Source organism: Canis aureus, chromosome 5 (genome assembly GCF_053574225.1).
Source record: "Canis aureus isolate CA01 chromosome 5, VMU_Caureus_v.1.0, whole genome shotgun sequence".
Lineage (NCBI taxonomy): Eukaryota > Metazoa > Chordata > Mammalia > Carnivora > Canidae > Canis > Canis aureus.
In genome coordinates, this window is record NC_135615.1 from 15,079,752 (window position 1) to 15,095,973 (window position 16,222).

A 16,222-nucleotide genomic window follows, 5' to 3' on the forward strand; every position below is an offset into this window, starting at 1 on the left:
TAGCACTTAACCACCATTTAATTCTGCCAGTTTATTGGGTGCTTGCTCCCTCTGGACTATAATTTCTTTAAGGATAAAGATTGTACTTTTCATCCATTTCCTAATAGAGCACCTAACATAATAAGAAATGTTTGTCAAGTGACTGAAAGTTAAGGACCATTTTTAGTGATAGAAACTGGTCATAAAATCAAATCGGAAGCACTTAGGACTGGGAAACAAATAGGAGGGTGACACCTTAGGCTTTAGTTGGATTTGTTTAGATTCTAGTAAAATTCATGGTTCTTGTAGTCTGTACTGAGCAGCGATAGGGGTTGGTGATAGATTATAGAAAACACTTGAGTGATGTTCAAATTAGGTTGCTTTTTTCATTTCCTTGAGAGTTTGGATGAAATCTGGAAATAGCACTGCTGTTAAGAGTTCTTTGGTGTATTAAGAGCTCTGTCCGGTAAGATGAGAACAACTGATCCCAAAATTTTCTGATATATATATTTACATATATACATACATTATACATTAATATGTATAATATATATATGTGCATATATATATACTTCTTGTTTATTGCTTTTTTGAGAAATTTATACAGACTTAAAAATTATTATATTTATATTATTATAAAGCTGCCAACTCTGTGATACAGAAATTTTATTTTTAATATTTTAAATGTTAGCTTATTTATCCACTGTTTTTGAAAATTTGTATCTGCTAGAAATTTCATAGTAGTTATATGCTCTAAGCCTGCATTGTGCACGTGGTAGCCATCAACCACATGTGGCTATTTAAATTTGCATTTAAACTGGTTAGAATTAAATTAATAATTCAGTTCCTAAATCATGCTAGCCACATTTCAAGTGCTCAATAATTGTATTGGACAGCACAGATACAGGATAGGAGCAGTGGCTTTGAATGACATATTAGACCAGATGAACTTAACAGATATATATACATTCCATCCCCAAATACTAGAATATGTATTCAAGGTGCACATGGAACATTCTCCAGGATAGAGCATGTGTTAGGCCACAAAGTAAGTTTCAAATTTAAGATTGAAATCACATCAAACATTTTTATTCCAACCACAGAAGAATAAAACTAGAAATAAATTACAAGAAGAAAACTGGAAAAAAATCCCACAAACACATGGAGGCTAAATAGCATGCTGCTAAACAACAAGTGGATCAATGAAGAAATCAGAGATGCATTAAAAAATACATGTAGACAAATGAAAATGGAAACACAACAGCTCAAAATCTGTGGGACCCACCAAATGCAGTTCTAAGAGGAAAGTTTTTATAGTAATAAAGTCCTAGATCAAGAAATAAGGAAAATCTCAAATAAGTGATATAACCTTACACCTAAAGGGACTAAAAGAAACAAAAGCTCAAAGTTAGTAGAAGGAAAGAAATAATAAGGATCAAAACAGAAATAAATGAAATAGAGGCAAAAAAGAAAAGACCCATGAAACCAAGAGCTGTTTCTTTGGAAATATAAATAAAATTGATAAAACTTCCAGACTTGTCAAGAAAAAAGGACTCAAAATTAGAAATGGAAGAGGAGAAATAACAACTGATACCATATAAAGATATTGATATCATGAAATATAAAGGATCCTAAGAAACTACTATGAAAAATTTTATGCCAACGAATTGGATAACATAGGAAAATGGGTGAATTCCTAGAAACATATAACCTTCCAAAACTGAATGAGGAAGAAATAGAAAATTTGAAGTTGATGACTAATAATAAATTGAATCAATAATAAAAAAAAATTACCAACAAACAAAAGTCCAGGACCAGATTCACAGGTGAGTTCTACCAGACATTCAAAGAAAAATTAATACTGATTCTCCCTATTTCAAGAAATAGAAGAAGGAAACTTCCAAATTACCTTTATAAAGCCAATATTACCCTAATGCCAAGACTAGACAAAGACACTACAAAAAAAGAAAACAATAGGCCAGTAATCCCTGATGACCATAGATGCAAAAATCCTCAATAAAATAACAACAAAACAAGTTAAGTAATATATTAAAAGGATTATTTATGACGATGATGTGGGTTTTATTCCAGGGCTACAGGGAGGGTTCAGTATCTGCAAATCATTCAATATGATTCATCATATGAACAAGAGGAAGAGTAAAAACCACATGATCATCTCAGTAGATGGAGAAATTGCATTTGACAACATTCAGCATTCATTCATGATAAAAACTCTCCACAAAGAGAGGTTTAGAGGAAACATAGTTCAACTTAATAAAGACTATGACAGACGCCCCGCTAACATGATCTCAGTTTCAAAAACTGAAAGCTTTTCCTGTAAGATCAGGAATAAGACAAGGATGTCTGCTTTTACTACTTTCATTCAACGTATACTGGAAGTCCTAATTGCAGCAATCGACAAGAAAAAGAAATAAAAGGCATCCAGGTTGGTAAAGAAGAATTAAAACTCACTATTTGCAGATGACATAGTACTGTATATAGAAGCCCCCAAAAAACTAGAACTGATAAATAATTCAGTGAAGTTGCACTATACAAAATTAATTTACAGAAATCTGTTGCTTTTCTATACACTAATAGCAAACCAGCAGAAAGAGATATTAAGAAAATAATTCTATTTTAAATTGGACCAAAAAAAAATACCTAGGAATAAATTTACCAAAGAAGTAAAAGACCTATATTCTGAAAACTGTAAGACACTGATAAAATAAATTGAAGATTACTCAAACAAATGGAGAGATATAGCATACTCATGGATCAGAAGAATTAATGTTAAAATGTCCGTAGTACCCAAAACAATGTCCATAGTACCTGAAACAGAGTCAGTGCCATTCTTATCAAAATACCAACAATATTTTTCACAGAACTAGAACAAATACTCATAAAATTTTCACCTCATATAATTACAGTCTTTTTCTTTGTTGTGTACTGCTGATATTTTTAATGATTTTTTTTTGAGATTCTTTAAGTACTAAGTAATACACTAATGGGGCAGGCATATAACGGTGATGAAAACATACTTACTCTCTGCCCTCAGGGAAATTACAGTGTAATGGATGAGGCTAGACAGACAGTGAATACATCAATAAACTATATAATTACAAAAAAAACCCCAAAATTTGTATAGAACTACAAAAGACCTCAATTAGCACCCCCCCCAAAAAAAAAATCTTGAGAAAGAACATAGCTAGAAATATCAAAATGCCAGATTTCAAGATATACTACAAAGCTGTAGTAATCAAAACAATATGGTAGTGGTGAGCGGGTGCACACACGATACATAGATCAGTGGAACAGAGTAGAAAGAAATCCAAGCTTATATGGTTGATTAATCTGTGATGAAGGAGCCAAGAATACACAATGGGGGAAAAAATCTCTTTTAATAAATGGTATTCGGAAAACTGGATAGCTACATGCAAAAGAATGAAACTAGACCACTCTTACTCAAACACAAAAATAAACTCAAAAGGGATTAAAGACCTAAATGTGAGGCCTGAAACCATGAAAGTCCTAAAAGAAAGCATAGACAGTAAGCTGTTGGATTTTTTGGCTTTAACATCATATTTATGGATATGTTGCCTCAGGCAAGGGAAGGAAAAGCAAAAATAAACTAATTGTGACTATACCAAAAAGCTTTTGCACAGCAAGGGAAACCATCAAGAAAATGAGAAGGCAACCTACTGAACGGGAGAAGATATTTGCAAATGATACTTCTGATAACAGGTTAATATCCAAAATATACAAAGAACTTCTACAGCTCAACACAAAAATCCTCAAAATAATCTGATTAAACATGTGCAGAGGATCTAGATAGACATTTTTCCAAAGAAGTCATACAGCTGGCCAGTAGGCACCACAACTGGTAGTTGCTGGGGGGAAGGGGGAGGGAGAAGGGAGGGCAGTGAAGGGAAGAGTAAAATAGGTTAAAGGGATAAGGAAGTACAAAATTCCAGTTATAAATAAATGTCATGAGGATGAAATGTACAGCACGAGGAATACAGTCAATAATATAATAATGATGTATGGTGACAGATGGTAATTACACTTAATCATGGTGAATATTGTATAATGTATAGAATTGTCAAATCACTGTTGTATACCTGAAAATTAACACATATGTCAACTATACTTCGGTAATAAAAAAAATTTTTAATTCAGTTCCTCAGTCATGCTAGCCATGTTTCAAGTGCTCAATAATTGTATACAGATACAGGGTATTTTTATTGTTGTCTTAGCAATAATTTAGTCAGATGATTGGGATATAATCTCATATTTTAAAAATCCAAACATGTCCCTTAAAAATGTGTTTTTATTATGAAATAAAGCATAGATATGGAAACCCATTTAAATCAAATACATGGTTTATTGAATTATTACAATGCTGATAACACCCAGGTAGGGAATAGATCTTTGTCAGTCATCTTTGAAACTCTTCCATGTGTCCTGTGTCTATCACAACCTTCTCTCTTATGTAATCATTACCCCAATTTTCATAGTAATCCCTTACATTTTTCTTTTTATTATTTATGGAGTTAATTAGCTTCCTTAGACATTATAGTTTGGTTTTAACCAAAATAATAACATGGTTATTGTGATACAATTTCCATGCCATTAAATTAGCTCATTTAAAGTATATAATTTAGTGGTTTTAGTATAGTTACAGAATTATACAACATCACTACAATCTAGGTTTAGAACATTTTCATCATACCTGTTGGCAGTCACTCCCCATCCCTATTTTTCCAATCACCCCAGCCTTGGCAATCATTAATCTACTTTCTGTGTATACATTTGCTTATTCTGATTTTTTATGTAAATTGAATCATACTATATGTAGTCTGTTGTGTCAGACTTCTTTCACTTAGGTATAGTGCCTTTGAGATTCATTCATGATGTAGTAAATATTTTAATTCTTTTCATTGCTGAATACTATTTCATTGTATGGATATGTCACATTTTGTTTATCCATTCATCAGATGAAGGGCATTGGGTCGTTTCCACTTATTGGCTCTTATGATTAATGCTGGTATGACATTTATGTCCAAGTTTTTGTATGGATGTATGTTTTCATTGCCTTTGAGTACTTACTTAGTTGTGGGACTTGCTGGGTCAAATGGTACTTTATGTTTTAACTTTTTGAGGAACTACCAAAATGTTTTTCTAATTGGCTGCACCATTTTTCATTCCCACTGGCAATATAGAGGATTCTAATTTCTCCACATCTGAATCAATACTTGTTATTTCTCTTTTTGATTATAGCCATCATATTGGCTATAAAGTGTTGTCTCACTGAATATTAAATTGATTAAAAATGTATTGTGGTTTTCACTTGCATTTCCCCAGTGGTTAATGATGTTGGTCATCTTTTCATGTGTTTATTAGACATTTGTAAATCTTCTGCATAGAAATGTCTATTCAAACCTTTTGCTTATTATTTGATTTTTAATTAAGTAATTGTTTAGTTTTTATTAATGAATTAGAAGAGTTCATTATTACTGGTAACAGTTTCTTTTTTGGAAATATGATTTACAGTTATTTACTTTCATTCTGTTTTTTCCCCCAATTTTCTTGATAGTATATCATTTGCAGCATAAAATATTTTAATTTAGAGATGTCCTAGTTTATTTTTTCTTTTTGTCTCTTGTATTTCTGGTATATTTAATAAACCATTGTCTAATCCAAAGTCACAAAGATTTACTACTCTGTTTTCTAGAAGTTTTATTGTTTTAGCATTTACATTGATGTCTGTGATCCATTTTTAGTTAATTTTTGTGTGTGATGTAAGAAAGAAGTCTAGCTTCATGTTTTTGATTGTGGATATCCAGTTGCCCTTGTACCATTTGTTTAAAAAGACTATATTTTTTCCATTAAATTGTTTTGGATGATGCCCTATTAAATTAAAATTGACCATAGATGTAAGAATTTATTTCTGGACTCTCAGTTTCTTTCCATTGTTTTACATGTTTATCTGTATACCAGTACCTTACTATATCAATTAAACTATAAGTATACAGTAAGTTTCCAAATTGGGATATGTGAATCTTCCAACTATCTTTTTTATTTTTTAGGATTGTTTGACTCTTTTGGGTACCTTGCATATCCGTGTGAATTTCAAGATAAATTTTTCAATTTTTGCAGAAAAGGCAGCTTGGATTGTAATAAGAATTCTGCTGCATATGTAGACCAAGATGGAAAGTATTGACATCCTAACAATATTAAGTCTTAACAGTACATGAACAGGGTATGTTTTTCCATTAAAGTTGTCTTTAATTTCTTCTAACAGAATTTTGTAGTTTCCACTGTGCAAGTCTTATGCTATTTTTGTTAAATAAATTCCTAAATATTTTTATCTTCTTGTTGTGATTGTAAATGGAATTGTTTTTATAATTTCATTATTTCATTTTTGGGTTGGTCATTGCTGTTGTATAGAGAAAAGAATTTTGTATATTATTCTTGTATCCTGCAACCTTGGTACATGGTTGGTTATTCTAAAAGCTTTTTTTAAAAAGAGATTCCTTAGGATTTTCTATATGCAAAATTGTCATTTATGAATAGAGATGATTATAGTTGCTCCTTTCCAATCTGGATGCTTTCTTTTTTTTGTTTTCTCTTGCCTAATTGCATGGGCTAGAACTTGCAGTGAAATGTTAGGCAGCAGTAGTAAGAAATAGGACATAATTCTCTTGTTTCTAATTTTAGGAGGGACACATTCAGTCTTTCATTATTGAGTATGATGCTAACTGTGAGGTTTTGAGATGTCTTTGTCTGTTTGAGGAAGTTCCTTTCTATTCCTAGTTTGTTGAAAGCTTTTTATGAGGGTGTTGGATTTTGGCAAATGCTTTTTCTGTGTCTATTGATATGTAGTTTTAAAAAATTTTGTTAATGTAGGGATCCCTGGGTGGCGCAGCGGTTTGGCGCCTGCCTTTGGCCCAGGGCGCGATCCTGGAGACCCAGGATCGAATCCCACATCAGGCTCCCAGTGCATGGAGCCTGCTTCTCCCTCTGCCTATGTCTCTGCCTCTCTCTCTCTCTCTGTGACTATCATAAATAAATAAAAATTTAAAAAAAAAGTAAAAAAAAAATTTTTGTTAATGTAGTATTGGTTAACTTAGTTAATATAATATGCATTAGGTTTTTGTGTGCATGTGTGTATTGAACCAACTTGGCATTCCTAGTGTAAATCTCACTTGGTCATGGTCTTAATACTTTTTACATATTCCTGGATTTGCATTGCTAGTATTTTGTTGAGGATTTTTGCATCTGTACCCATAAAGAATGTTGGTCTGTAGTTTTCTTATGATGCCTTTGTCTAATTTTGGTATCAGAGTAATACTGGCTTATGGGAGTATTCTCTCCATTTATGTATATATGTGTGTGTATATACTTTTATATATGTGTATATATAACTAATGAAGCCCTTGGGTCTGCGCTTCTTTTTGTTGGAAGTGTTTTAATTACTAACTCAATCTCTTTATTTGTTATAGGTTTATTCAGAGTTTCTTTTTTTTAAATTTTTATTTATTTATGATAGTCACACACACAGAGAGAGAGAGAGAGAGAGAGAGGCAGAGACACAGGCAGAGGGAGAAGCAGGCTCCATGCACCGGGAGCCCGACGTGGGATTCGATCCTGGCTCTCCAGGATCAAGCCCTGGGCCAAAGGCAGGTGCCAAACCGCTGCGCCACCCAGGGATCCCCAGAGTTTCTATTTTTAATTCAGTCAATTGTAGTAGTTTGAGTTTTTCTAAGAGTTTGTTCTTTTCATCCAGGCACTCAATTGGTTGATGTACACTTGTTCATAGTATTACTTTATAATAACTTTTATTTCTGGAAGGTCAGTGGTAATGTTCTTTTGTTCATTCCTAATTCTGGTAATTTGTGTGTTCCTTCCTTTTTTTTTCTTGGTTACTCCAGCTAAAGACTTGTCAATTTTGCCAGTATTTTCAAAGAATCAGCTTCTGTTTTCATTGATTTTTTTCTTGTTTTTCTATTCTGTATTTTATTTGTTCGCACTTTAATCTTTATTGATCCCTTCCTTCTGCTTGCTTTTCTATTTTCTCTTTTTTTTTCTTGGTTCTTAAGATGGAAGTTTAGGTTATTCATTTGAGAACTTTCCTCTTTTTTCATATAAGCATTTAGAGCTATGGATTTTACTCTAAGCATTGCTTTCTTTAGCTGTACCCCATGAGTTTTGGTATATTGTTTTGGTTTTCATTCATGTCAGGGAATTTTCTGATTCCCTCTATAAGTTCTTCTTTGACTTATTGGTTATTTACGAGTGTATAGTTTTATTTCCACATATTTGTGAATTTCCAAAATTTCCTTCGATTACTGATTTCTAATTGCATTCTATCTGGTCACAGAACACTGTGTGATTTTAATCCCTTTAAATTATTGAGGCTTGTCCATGGCCTGAATTTTGTCTACCTTAGAGAATGTTTCATGTACACTTAAGAAGAATGTGTATGGTGTTGTTTTTGAGTGGAATGTTGTATAGATGCCTATTAGATCTCATTAGCCTATAATTTGTTCAAATCTTCTATCTCCTTGTGGATTTTCTCCTTGGTTGTTCCATCTAATATCAGAAGGGGATATAATGTCTTCCATTATTGGTTTTGAATAGTTTACTCTTTGATTCTTCCATCATTGTTTTAAATTTTATTTTTTCTGATTCTTTATGGTTCCTCTTTGCATAGTGTGTCTTTTTCCTTCCTTCCTTTTCCTTTCAGCCTATTTGTATCATTGAACCTAAAATGTTTCTCCTGTAGAGACACTGTTGTCCTTGAACAGGGAGTTTGTGGTGCTGACTCCCAGCACAATTGAAGATCCACATATAACTTTTGACTCCCCTTGAAATTAACTACTAATAGCCTACTGTTGACCAGAAGCCTTACCAATAACAACAGTCAATTGACACATATTTTGTATACATTGTATGTTATTTGGTATGTTACATGTTCCAATAAAGTAAGCTAGAGAAAAGAAAATGTTACTAAGAAAATCATAAGGAGGGGGGCGGTGCCTGGGTGTCTCAGTCAGTTAAGCATCTGCCTTCAGCTCAGGTCATGATTTCAGGGTCCTGGGATTGAGCCCCAAGGCAGGCTCCCTGCCCAGCAAGGAGTTTGCTCTCCTCCTCCCGATGCCCCTCCCCTGTGCTTATGTGTGCGCATGCTCACTCTCTTCTTTCTTAAATAAATAAAATCTTTAATAAAAAAAAGATAATCATAAGGAAAAGAAGAGAAAATACATTTACCAGTACTGTATTTTTTGAAAAAAATCATTGGATTTTAAAAAATACAATCTGATAACTCTGCTTTTTGATTGGGCTGTTTAATCTGTTCACATTTAATATTACTGATATTGTTGGATTTACATCTGCTATTTTGCTTTTTGTTTTCTATAGATCTCATGCCTTTTTTGTTCTCTTGAATTCTTTTAAATTTAACTGAATTCTTTTGAATTAAGTGAATGTCTTCCAGTGTAGTATTTTGAGTCCTTTAATCATTTTTAAATTATGTATCTTGAGTTATTTTCTTAGTATTTGCTCTAGACTTCGCAGTATACATTTTAACGTAGAAGAATCTATTTCTCAGTTTACTTACTTTCAGCAAAATATACTTTTCTCCTGTATGGTTCCATTTTTCTCTCTCCCCACTTTTTGCTATTATTACACATCTTATGTCTATATATTATAGAAATCCAACAATATATTGTTATAATTTTTACTTTATATAATCTCATGCTTTTTACTTTTTTATTAATTAATTAATTAATTAACTCATTTGAGAGAGTGAGAACACATGTACAAGTGAGGGGAGAGGCAGAGGGAGAGTGACAAGCAGACTCTCTGCTGAGCGGAGAGACTGATATGGGGCTCAGTCCCAGGATCCTGAGATCATGACCTCAGCTGAAGGCAAACTAAACAGATGGAGCCACCTAGGTGCCACTAATCATATGTCTTTTCAATTGTATGTTGAGAGAAGAAAAGAGAGCAAATACATATTTATAGAATTAATTATATTAGCCTTTCTATTTTTCATTCTTTTCTAGTATTCCTTTGGATTTGAGTTCCCATCTGGTGTTATTTCCTTACTCTAGTACAGCTTTACTCTTACCTGCTTTCTATATGTTGTTATTGCAAATATATAAAATTTTTGGACGTTATTAGTCCAACAGTACATTTGTATGCATATTGTTTTATTGAATTATTCTCTAAATCAGTTATGAAAAGAAAGGGAAATTAACTGAGTTTTCACACAATTAGAAAGCTGGCATAATTTTTAAGTGTGAATTTCTTTTGTTAACAGAGCCAAGAAAGTAACGGCTATCTGGGACACCTGGGTGTCTCAGCGGTTGAACATCTGCCTTTGGCTCAGGGTGTGATCCCAGAGTTCGAGGATCGAATCCCACATCAGACTCTCTGAATGGAGTCCCCTTCTCCCTCTGCTTGTGTCTGCCTCTCTCTCTCTCTCTCTGTCTCTCATGAATAAATAAAAACAAAATCTTTAAAAAAAAAAAAGAAGAAAAAGTAACAGCTATCACTTAACTTTGTGTAAACAAAGTAAATTGTAATTAAGATTGAGAGAGATAAGTTTAAAGAACAATCATTTGATCTAAATGAAAAGTCATGCTTTATAGAGTAATATGTAAAACCTCTCCATCTGCTTTTCTTAAATTGGTCTTAGAGTTAGTCATAAGCAGGGGCAGCGACATTGAATATTTCTTCGACTTCCACCCAAGACTGAAGGAGTTAGTTGTCTCTAACTATTCCTGTCTGAGCGCACTTTTTTTCCTGTGAGTGGCTTGGGTGCTGTCTTTGAGAATAAATTATCAGTTACAGCCCATCCAAAAGTGGGTTACTGGTCAAAGTCTTTCAGACTGAACTACATGTTAAATTGGCAGCTAGGGGATCCCTGGGTGGCGCAGTGGTTTGGCGCCTGCCTTTGGCCCAGGGCGCGGTCCTGGAGACCCAGGATCGAATCCCACGCCGGGCTCCTGGTGCATGGAGCCTGCTTCTCCCTCTGCCTGTGTCTCTGCCTCTCTCTCTCTCTCTGTGTGACTATCATAAAAAAAATTAAAAAATAAAAAAAAAATTGGCAGCTGGGTTCTCTGCACATGCATCTCATAGTGCTTGACAAGATAATGGCAGAACCTAAAAGTGAAAATCCAGAATTATTACACTGCTACCATTAAAAAAAATAGCACTGAATAAGAAAAATCTAAAAGAAATAATAAATTGAGTGGACACTGTGACAATAGGCATACATTGGGACTGTCTCAGACAAACTGACACACAAAGACACTTTACCAGAGATGTATTTTTTTCAAAAACCTTCTAACTCCAAACTTTGGATTACTGTTGTCCCATCAAAAGACTATGCCCTCAATATGATTCACTTGTTTGTGACTGTTTAGTAATTTCTACAGCATTACGTATGTGGAAAGAATGTGAAGCATTCTTCCTAGTTGGTTTCATTCATTTGGCATTTCTTTTTTGTGGAACATTTTCTATTCATCTTAAAACTTTTATTAAATTTTGTATGCCTTCATTTTTAAACTAAAGACATGTAATAAGTTTCCTGAATTATTCTCCCTTAAATTAGTTCTTTTGTTACCTTAATAAAAATATATAGTAATTAAAACTGAAGTTTAGGAATGAAAGGAAGGCAGTATCTACATATGTTTGATAAAAATGGATTATTTGAATATGATTATAATAATACTTTACATTCTATTACAGGATTAGTTAAAAGGATTTACTGTATGTCTTAGGACTATTTATTGGAGCTTTGAGAGATAGGTAAGTGACAAGCATTTTTTGAAGAGATATTTCTGAGACATTAAATAATTTGATCTCATAGATTCCTAACAAAGTTCCTGACAAAGTGACTTACTTCTTTTTCTCTTTAGAAAAACATTAGTAGAAATATCATGTTTACATGAATCTTAATGTTTCTCTAATATCTGATAAGTCATATTTTCCAGGGAGCTGAGTGTTATTCTCTGTCATGTTTATCATGAAGACATCTAATAAGACACACAAGTTTGGCATGTTCCAGAACTGAAAGCACTAAAAAGAAAAAAAAAAAATCAATACATGCAATGTGGTACTTGGATTAGACCTTACAACTGAAAAAAGGTGTTAGTGAAAAATCCAAATAAGCCTGCAGCTTAATTAATGGCAGTATATCAGCATTAATTCCTTAGTCTTGACAAAACCATGACGATGTGAGATGTAACTTCAGGGGAAATTGAGTGAGAGGTATAAAGGAATTCCATAGTATCCTTGCAACTTTTCTGTAAATCTAAAATTATTCCCAAATAAAAATTCAGTTAAAGCAGAAAAAAAATCAAGCTTTATTTATTTGAAAATTGTAGTTTTGCAGTAGCTTTTCTCTGTAATAATTTGAAAAATTAGAATTATCACTTACCTTTAAAAAATTCAGACCATGAATAGAGGTACAAGGAAATAATGTGACTATAGGTTTCATTTCACAGGAGGCGTGGGATTTTGGGTTTTGGATATTCGCTTGGTGTTTGTGACTGTCTGCTTATGCCTGGTTACATACTTGCTTTTTGATTCTTTTAAGGTGCATCTATGCCCTTTGGTAGTTTAGTGCAGTACTTTATATTAACATAAGCAGGTTCTAGGTGTACTGCCTTTTTTTCCTTTTTCTTCTCTTTAATGTACTGTTGGAGGCAAAAAAGCCCAGTGATGGGCCTTCATTGTGGGGTTGAGACGCTCTCAGTGCAGTGTTGTTCATTTAGACCTATGTGAGCTACTAGGTCAAGTACAAGACACAGTTGACCTATTGTTAAGGAGTATGAATAAAGATGAATGTAACTTTTAAATAACCATTTCTGTAATTGAGCTAAAATAATTGATTGCTGTCAGAGAATAGAAACTCTCAGTTTCAAAAATGAACTCTAGCAGTATAACTCTTAAATTTCTATAAATATTAAAAGACTACCAGAATGGAACTCTGTAGTTTGCTGAAACTATTATATAACTTTTCATTAATAAAAGTAAAATAGCCATGCTGGTCTCATAAATGGTTTCCTGCTTCTGTTGCCAACTTTAATGACTTTAGTTAAACTTAAATTTCATAAAGGGAAATAGAAATATATTATACTTAAAGGATATAGACATGTAAAACAACAACAGGCCTGAGTGACTGTTGCAGAATAATTACTAGGCTTAGAGGTTTCTGTTTTGCTTGATGGTATTTATTCAGAATTGGTGTTAATCAATGTCATGTTAATAAAATTGACATCTTTATCTCTTAGTTGTGTAATGTAATTTTGCCAAATCTTGGTAGGGAAGTTCAGAAAAATGGAAGAGAGCTTTTTCAGGACAAGTTTAAATTCTATTGATAACATAATAGTTCGTACATTAAAAAAAATCTTCTTATATTATTCTTTTTGCTAGGAGAGCACTAAAAATGTTTTTCAGAGACATATTTTATCATTCAGCTGACTGTCTTTTTGTGGTTCTCTAAAGTATAAATGAGAGTAGTTAATATGTATTGAGCACTGTCTATGTACCAGGCACTTTACTTGGAGTGATCCCATGTAACCTTCACAAATACAAAAATAGTTTGAAATTCCCTTTATAGATGTGGTGGGAAAGTAACAGATGTCTCCAGGCCAACACTGAGGCTTTGATGCAGAAAGAACAGGTACCCATGGCATGCAGTACCTACTGTTTGGTTCATAATGTTACCAGCTTCCAGGAAGTCCTTAATCCATGGATATGTGGTAAACTTCAGAGTACTTTAACTCTTCTGGGGAAAAGGATGTCTGACTACACTGGGTAACCTAGACCAGATTTCCCTGGGGTGACTAGCCTGGAGTATAATCTCTTGTTCTCTGTTCCAGCCTTGATCTGGCTCATTGTACAGTTCCCTAACATGTCAGTGGTTCTCTGTCACCTGATTAACTGCTGAACAGTCACTCATTGTGTGCTTCATTGATCATAAGCCAAGAACTCTTGGCAGCTCTGGGAAACATGATCTCAGCGTGTCTCCTGGTCAGTGTTGGGCAACTAGAAGTTGTTAGTTGGGGTGAAAATTTGGATTCAGAAGCCAAGACACATGCCAGAGGCCAGAGATCTGGTAATTGAGCAGCTGACACGTGAAATTCAGCTATCCAGACTCAGTAAATAGGATAGGAGTCAGAAATAGAGTAGGCACATGACTTTGAAAGGTGGTTTTTAAAGATTATGATGGGTGGCTATGTACTTTGTGGATAAACACTTAAACAATGTGGGCTTTAGGGGTCTTGCCCACCTCACAGTCAAATCCACATATAACTTTTGACTCCACTAAAACTTAACTACGCATAGCCTATTGTTGACAGGAGGACTTGCTAATAATGTAAATAGTCAATTAACACATATTTTGTACATTATATGTATTATATACTGTATTCTTAAAATAAGTTGGAGAAAAGAAAGTGTTATTAAGAAAATTGTAGGGAAAATACATTTATAATGCAGTACTATACCCAAACAATGATAACAATAACAAAACAATCACACAGTTTAAACCCATGCTTTTCAAGGGTTAATTGTAATTCCAGTTGTTTTTTGAAGAAGAAGAATAAGAGTTATTAACTTAGTCATCATAGTGCACATTATACTGTGCAAAAATCTATCTCTCTCTAACTTCTCCCCATCAATTCTAACTATATCTTTCTGTAGCTCTAAATCTTTAGTTCCTCTTACACTTGAAAGCATAAAATGCATCTGGCCTCTTGTTTTAAATGCCTCTGTTCTCCCAGGTTTATTCTTTACCTTGATCTTTCCTGTGAACTTCAGGGTCATATCTATGGCTGCCTATTCAACATCTATTTGAAAGTCTTAATAAACATTTCAAACTTAACGTGTTTGAAACAGAACTCTAGAACTCTCTTCCCCAAATTTGTTTCTTCCCTCCTTCATCTCACTAAGTGGTCCACATAGTTGCTTAGGCCAAAACTAGAGGCCATCTTGAGTTTTCTCTTTCCTTCTTAACCCAATTCCAGTCCAATCAGTTAGGTTATATACCCTCCTTTCAACATATATCCCAAATACTCCTGTATTACCACCCCTCTACTTCTTCCTAGTATAATCCAACCTGTCATCATCATCATAAGTTACCTGGGTGATAGCAGCAGCCTTGTATCTGGCTCTCCTTATTTCCTCCTTGCACCTCTCCAATCAGTTCTCCATATGGGGTCAAAAGTGTTTTTTTTTTTTTTTTTTTTTTTTTTTTTTTTTTTTTTTTTTTTTTTATGTTAAACAGTTCCTGTCATTTTCCTTTCCAGAACCCTTGAGTGTCTACCCCTCACACTCAGGATAAAACCCTGTCTTACCATGTTCTACCAGCCCCTGCAGACTTTATCTTCTATCATTCTCTGTCTTGCTCACTCTGCTCTAGCCGCAGTGGCCTTTTTTGCAATTCCTTAAATTCTCTAAGTCCATTGGAATCAACTAGATCCTTCTTACTCCCTACCCTACACCCTCATTCCAACCTGTTCAGCTTCCAGCCTGATACTCATGGAGGTAGATTTAGAACAAAGGTACATGTCTAAGGCTCTTTAGTGTATGTAGTAAGTGAAGTTACACTAGAAATGTTGCAGCTCTATTATTCTAAGTTTCTGTAATTTGCATTTTCTTTCTTTCTTTCTTTCTTTCTTTCTTTCTTTCTTTCTTTCCTTCTTTTCTTTTCTTTTCTTTTCTTTTCTTTTCTTTTCTTTTCTTTTCTTTTCTTTTCTTTTCTTTTCTTTTCTTTTCTTTTCTTTTCTTTTCTTTTCTTTTCTTTTCTTTTCTTTTCTTTTCTTTTCTTTCTTAGAGAGAGAGTAGATTTGCCGGGAGAGCACAGAAGAGGGGGAAAAATGGGGAAAGACTCTCAAGTGGACTCTGCAGAAGCCAGATACAGGGCTTGATGTCACAACACTGAGATCATGGCCTGAGCCAAAACCAAGAGTTGGATGCTTAACTGACTGAGCCACCCAAGCACCCATCCTACATTGCTTTCAAGTGGAAGAGGAACTGGAGATTTAGAACTGTAGAAAGACATAGCTAGACTCAATGGGAGAAGCAACAGAGAGAATTTCTGCTTAGTATAATGAGCACTATAATGAATAAGTTGGCAGCAATTACATCTACATGCAAATAAACTGGGCTCCTTTACTGGACCATGAGTTCTCCAGCCCTGGCAGAGAATGATTGAGGCTGATCAGGT

The 16,222-nt window shown here is 33.9% G+C and overlaps 1 protein-coding gene across 14 annotated transcripts in view; it reads left to right on the plus strand.

The window, feature by feature from the left end:
• The window catches only part of ZNF438 (zinc finger protein 438), a 403,052-nt gene that overhangs the window by 264,392 nt on the left and 122,438 nt on the right, over positions 1–16,222 (plus strand). For 3 of the 14 annotated variants that reach the window (XM_077896927.1, XM_077896931.1, XM_077896926.1), the window contains one exon: positions 11,737–11,796. The exons of 10 other annotated variants lie outside the window; for them this stretch is intronic. The gene's annotated coding sequence lies outside the window, so the exon portion shown is untranslated. Of the gene's footprint in view, positions 1–6,093; positions 6,239–11,736; positions 11,797–16,222 lie in introns of those variants that run through there. One more of the 14 variants, XM_077896928.1, reaches the window with a different exon arrangement.